We start from the raw sequence: 6731 nt of genomic DNA on the forward strand, positions 1-6731 counted from the left end.
TTCAAGAAAGAAAACCTGGGGTGTGTTGTCCATCAGCGTAAGAAATTTTGGCTATATCATCAAATAAACAATATAATAATTTTTCGTGGCTTCATTATGTCAAACAATATAACATAACCAATCTCGTAAATGAAAAATCAAATCTCTCAAAATCACTATCATAGTTCTGTCAGTTTTTAATTTGATTCTATCCCGTAACACGCTAATAATCAATTATAATGGCTATGAAGGAGAAACACGCTCATAATCAATCATAATGACTATGAAGGAGAAAAAACGCGATGATAACGTGAAGAAGATAAGGGAGTTGTTTTTTTGTGATTTTTTGGTGTTGAAATTTTGTTGAAAAATTTGAAGTTAGATTTTGATTTGTGTTATTGTAGATATAGATTTATTCTGGAAAACTTTATGATATTTTTATGGTGTAGAGTTACCCATCAAACTTGTGATTTCAATAAATTCTCGCTAAATTTTAGAAAAAATAAATAAAAAAACCACGAAAAAAATTCCAAAAAATATCATAAAAACAAAAAAATAAATTTACCTTAAATATAAAGTTCTTAGTTTCGTAACTTATTTTGAGGCTAGAATTTGCAACCCAATTAGCCGGGAGCATGACTTTATTCCATATTTAGTGGATACAGAGAATCTGGACATAAAGATATTTAAAATTGAGTTATTAAACTTTAATTAAAAAGCTTTTTTATTTCATAAAATAGTTTAGCAAATACTTAATTTTTCAAATAATCTGTACATAGAATCTGGACATTTAAAATCGAGTTATTAAATTTTAATAAAAAAACGTTTTTATTTCATAAAATAGTTTAACAAGGACTTAATTCTTCAAATAATCTGGAGATTGGATTATTTTCCCTGAAATTATATTAATAAAAATCATAGTAAATAGGATTTTGTTAGACTTTACTTTAATAGAGAAGGCTAATTTTAAATCAAAGATAAGTTGTCTTTAGTTCAGTTCGCTGTTGCGTTAGTTTTTTTAAAGTTAAGTTGAATATAAAATACGTTTTTATTTCATAAAATAGTTTAACTAGGATTTAATTGGTCAAATAATCTGGAGATTGGATTATTTTCCCTGAAATTATATTAATAAATCATGGCAAATATGATTGTGTTAGATTTTACATTAATAAAGAAGGCAAATGAAAGTTAAGTTGACTTTAGTTCAGTCAACTGTTGGGTTAGTTTTTTTAAAGTTAAGTTGGCTTTAATTCAGTGTTGGGTCAGTTTCAGTGTTAATGGGAAAATGTTTCCTGTTTTAACCGGGACTAAGCTTGGATTTATTTGGACATTGTTTTTATTTAGTTAGTTAGCTTTTATCTAACTCATGATGAGCTACGGTAGAGGGCTCGATACAAACAAATCATGGATGAGAAAACTCCTGAAAATAACAACACACATAACTTTCATCTTTTAACTCTCTTTTATAATTTTAAGTTTTAATATAAAAAAAATTTATTTTCGATTTCTTCTCATTAATTTATATTTACAAATACATAAAACGGACTTTCATATTAAATTAAAAAACTTTATTTCAAAAAATATAATTAATTAAAATAAAAATGGTTCGAGTACCCATTTCAAGTTACCCCGTTTTTACAAAATTTCAGTTTACACTGTTATCCAGCAAATTTAAAGTATACAGTAACGAGGGCATAAATATATATTTTTTAAACCCCCATGTTTAATTCTATGATTGATGAACGCAATTGACTATGGATTTGAGCTGTAAGACTAATTTGGATGGAAATTTAAAGAATTTAATATTAAGTTTAATGTTTTTTATATAATATTAGTATAGATTTATTTTAAGTACTCATTTAGCATGAGTTAATTTATTAAATTTTTTTAGCTGAGAGATTAAATTTCTTCACCTGCAAATTTTTTCAAAAGTAAAATACAACTTTATTTTTTATTATTTAAAATGTATTTAAAAATGTTAAATAAAATATATATGATCAAATAAATGTTTTGACTATAAAAATTTAATTTTTTAATGATCTAAACTGAAATAAATTTTTTTATTATTAATGTATTTTTAAGTATATGTCAATATTAATTGATATCAAAATATTGTATTGATAACCCACATTGAATATTTTTTATATACAGTATTAAGATATTTTATTTTAATAATTTTTTCAATATACAAGTATATACCAGCATATATCTATCTTAAATACTGATCTGACATGAGCTGAGAGAGACTTGCAAATTTTTTTAGCATAAACTACAATATTATTTTTTATTATTTTAATTGTATTTATAAATGGTAAATAAAATATATATAATATATATGACCAAATAAAAGTTTTAATCATAAAAACTTAATTTTTTAATGATTTAAATTGAAATGTTTTTTATTATTACTGTATTTTTAAGTATATGTCAATATTGATTCATATCAAAATATTTTATTATTAATGTATTTTTAAGTATATGTCAATATTAATTTGTATCAAAATATTTTATTGATAACCCACATTGAATATTTTTTTACATACAACATTAAGATATTTTATTTTAACAATTTTTCCTATATACATGTATATACCAGCATAGATCCATCTTAAATAGGGATCTAACATGAACCCAAAGGGATCTAATTTCTTCACTTGCAATTCTTTTTGTTTTTTAATGAGTGGACATTATTTAAATTTTTTGTATAGTTTTTTTTAGATTTTTTAAAAAAATATTGGTCAATATGAGCAAAATTTCAACTTTGATGTTGGATAGACAACCTTACACATCATACTGGGCTGTAGAATAAGCCTCTCGGCTCAATAAATTTAATTCTAATTTTTCATATATTTATTTATCACTTTGATTATGTTTGGTGAGAAAAACAACTTAAAAATAAGAAATGGTAATTTTTAAGGAGACAATTTCTTGGGAAAACAAATTCATGTTTGACTTTGTTAAAGTTAATGAATCTTTTCTTTAAAGAAAATTAAAAAAATTAATGAATCCAATATTATCACTTATTTTGGAAGTTAGAGTTGTAGTAGTTTAAAGGTTACGGTTAATGTAGATATTGCGCATCTGACTCTTATGGGATTTGAGTGTTATGTGACTGAGCCATTAAGTTAGAGACTGTACATGGGGCGACGAGAGCAAGATCTTATCTTTGATGTTTGTATTAGTTGATTGAAAAATTATTATTAGTGGCAAGAATTAGTTTGGGTTAATATATTAAATATCTAATAGAACAAGTTAGATGAATATAAATATTAAGTAATATTTTTATATTTTTATATTTTTTTCCCAGTAAAATCACACATATATAAAAAAGAAAACTCATATATATTAATATTTTATATTAAATCTAGAGAGAAAAATATTTTGAATAAAAATCTTATAAATTAAATTACATATGAAATTATTAAAATTTATAATATTTTATATAAATAAATCAATAAATATTTAAAATATTCAAAAATAAAATCAATATTCAAAGGCTATTTAAGTTAATTTATTGATCTCGATTTTTTATGTTTTTTTAAAATTGAAGTGCTATATTTATGTGTATATTATTCCAAATTATTGAGAACTTGTAAGGGTGATTAGTTCGTCATTATAAGGTCATTATAAGGTCAGTATTCCATTTTCCTTGTTATGAGAAAAAAAAAATGAAGAACTATTAAGAACTTGTAATGATTAGTTTGTCATTACAAGGTCAGTATTCCCCTTTTTCTTGTTATGAGCACAAAAAAGTGAAGAACTATCAAGAACTTGTAATGATGATTAGTTTGTCATTAAAAGGTCAGTATTCCCCTTTTCCTTCTTATGAGAACAAGAAAATGAAGTACGCTATGAGACGGATTGTATGACTTGAAGTCCTTTAACTACTTTTCTTGGCTCCTAACATTCATGGAAGAAAAGAATCATCAAAATGTCTCTCTAAAATATAACTAGCATAGATCCATTTAAAATATAGATCTAACATGAGTGGAGAGGGATCCAATTTCTCAACATGGGCATATTTTGATAATGAGTCCACCTTCACTAGCAACATCTTCTTTTCTTTAGCATATCTCTCGCAAAGTGATATTGGACATCAATTTGTTTTTTCTTAGAATGGTATGTTAGGCTCTTGGCTAGGAATATTGCACTTTGAATGTAACAAGCTATCGTCACAGCTTGTTGGACCAACCCAATATTTGAACACAAGCTCTGCAACCAATTGATTCTTTGTTTGCATGAGTGGCTACTCTGTATTCATATTTATAGTTGATAGTCCCTCTACATACTATCTCTTGCTCATCTAACTAATTTATCCTCCAAATATGTTAAACACATACCTACTATAGATCTTGTTTGATCTTGATCTCTAGGCGAATATGCATAAAATAACCCATGTATTTCCATCACTGTGTCTAATCCTAGTATTTTTTAGTAGCATAGTCCATAGAAGTAGCTCCACACAAATACTTGGAAACCTTCTTTACCATTTTCCAATAGTCTTTCATTGGTTTTGACATATGTGTTCTCAATCCTCCCACTACATGTGTAAAGCATAATATAGTATAGACCATTGCATATATAAAACTTCTAGCCACAATGGAAAATGGAAAACAGGGGATGTCCTCTTCCTCTCCTTATGTCTTGGGATACAATTCTATATATAAATTTACACATATAGGAATATCCATATTCACTAGTTTAAATTCCTACATATTAAATCTTTGCAATATAGTCTTAACATACCTCTTTATAATTTAGTTATTGTTTACTATTTTCTCAATCTCTTCCAATTTTTAACATATTTTAACATAGTTCATGCCACATTTAGAGGAAAACAAAATTTTCACTTCTTGGATGATTTCCCTGTCATTTCCAATTGACAACATATCATCCACATACAAGACAAAATAAATAACTAATCTGAAATGCATGCAGTGATCCTTTTCTCCTTGTGAAAACAATAAGTATCAAAATTTTGGTATCAGATCCTTGGTGGCCACTTTAACACGTACAAGGATTTATTTGGCCTACGTACTAGCTCTTTCTTTTCTTTCATAGTAAATCCTTCACATTACTTCATTTATATTTCTTCTTGTAGATCCCCCTGTATTTAAATCATCTTATAAGAATTGAATGTCATAAAACTATACGCTACTTTTTTAGATTCACTGTGGCACTACGTGGCAAAAAGTAATGCGAAGATATCTTAAAAATCCAAATAGTCGAGTGTCATGAGTTTGTGATAAGGTACGCTTTCGTCCTGCATTACGTAGTCACTTTTGACAATTACGCTTTCCTCATGCCTTACGTAGTGACGTTTGACAATTATACTATTTCCCAATTACAATGTCAAAATTAATATTCAATATTTGATTTTTCAAGTTATATTAGATATTGACTTAGTTTATATTTAAACATATTTTAAAGTTATATTGATAAGTGATTTTTGGGATATTTTAGGTCTTAGAAATTTGTAGAGAGCATATTATTATATATAAATTATATTTTATTATTTTATTGATTATAGTAATTATATATAAAAGATATAAATCATAAATTTCAACGAATTTAGATTTTAAGAAAGTGGATTTATGATTTGAATATGACACAATTACAATTCATAGAAATAAGAAGCAACAATTTTTAATTAACATATAAAAATTCACAATAACAATTTATAACATAAAAACATTATTTCTAATATTAAATAAATATTTTAACCTATTTTATTTAAAATATAATTAGAAATTAAAAAAATATACTTTTAAATTCATAAATATATACCATTTAAATACTTCAAAAAAATTTCAAAATATTGAAACTTTATTTACATTCAAAAATTAATTTAAATGAAAAAAAAATAATTTAAATGAAAAAAAAAGAAAGAAAGAAAATAAAAAATAAAAATAAATCATATTTCTATAGAGAAAAACTAAAACATACAAATTAAGTCATTCTCTTACCCCTTTGTAATGATGACATACTCACTCACCACATCATTCTCTCATGATCCTCACAGTTTAACACACATGGGCTTTATCACAAAAATGGATAGGAATAGAGAATATGCTTGTTTGTAAAATTGAAGAGAAATTTTCATTCTACACCAAAAATTGAAGGTGCATTGTGACTACTAATGGATTTAGATTTCAATATTTAAAATGTTAAATTATACATTTTAATTATAAATATAATTTTAAAATATTATAAAAATTTAATTTATAAAAAATAAAAAATATTTAAATTATTTTTATATTTAAAATAGATTAAATTTATTACATTTTATTAGCACAATCAATTGAGGATGAGTTGTATTAGTAAGGTTGTTTAAAATTAAATTTTATGGAAGTTGTTGCATCTCCTATGTTAGGGGAGGAGACGTACTAAAATCTAGTGAGCTTAAGGTGGGTGTGGTCTAGGCCAAATACAATCTCCACATAATTTTATCAGCTTAAATACCCTTGAGTCACAATTTCTCAAACCACAAATCAAACTTGAATAAACACAAATCACTTAACCATTTTTTTATTATTATTATACATTAAATTTCAATAATTTTAATTAATTAAATTTTAGTTTAACAATTTCTAAAACATTACTTAAAATTAACTATTAATTTATTATAATAAAATAAATAAATATCACAATTTTAAAATATTTCAAATCCAAATTTTTTTATGATATGATATTTATAACTCTGAGTCATAGAATCAACTACACATTCACTTTTACTTTTAGTGAGACAAGAA

The sequence above is a fragment of the Pinus tabuliformis genome, chromosome 8 (assembly GCF_031772625.1).
Source record: "Pinus tabuliformis cultivar Carrire ecotype Pingquan chromosome 8, CPIR1, whole genome shotgun sequence".
NCBI lineage: Eukaryota > Viridiplantae > Streptophyta > Pinopsida > Pinales > Pinaceae > Pinus > Pinus tabuliformis.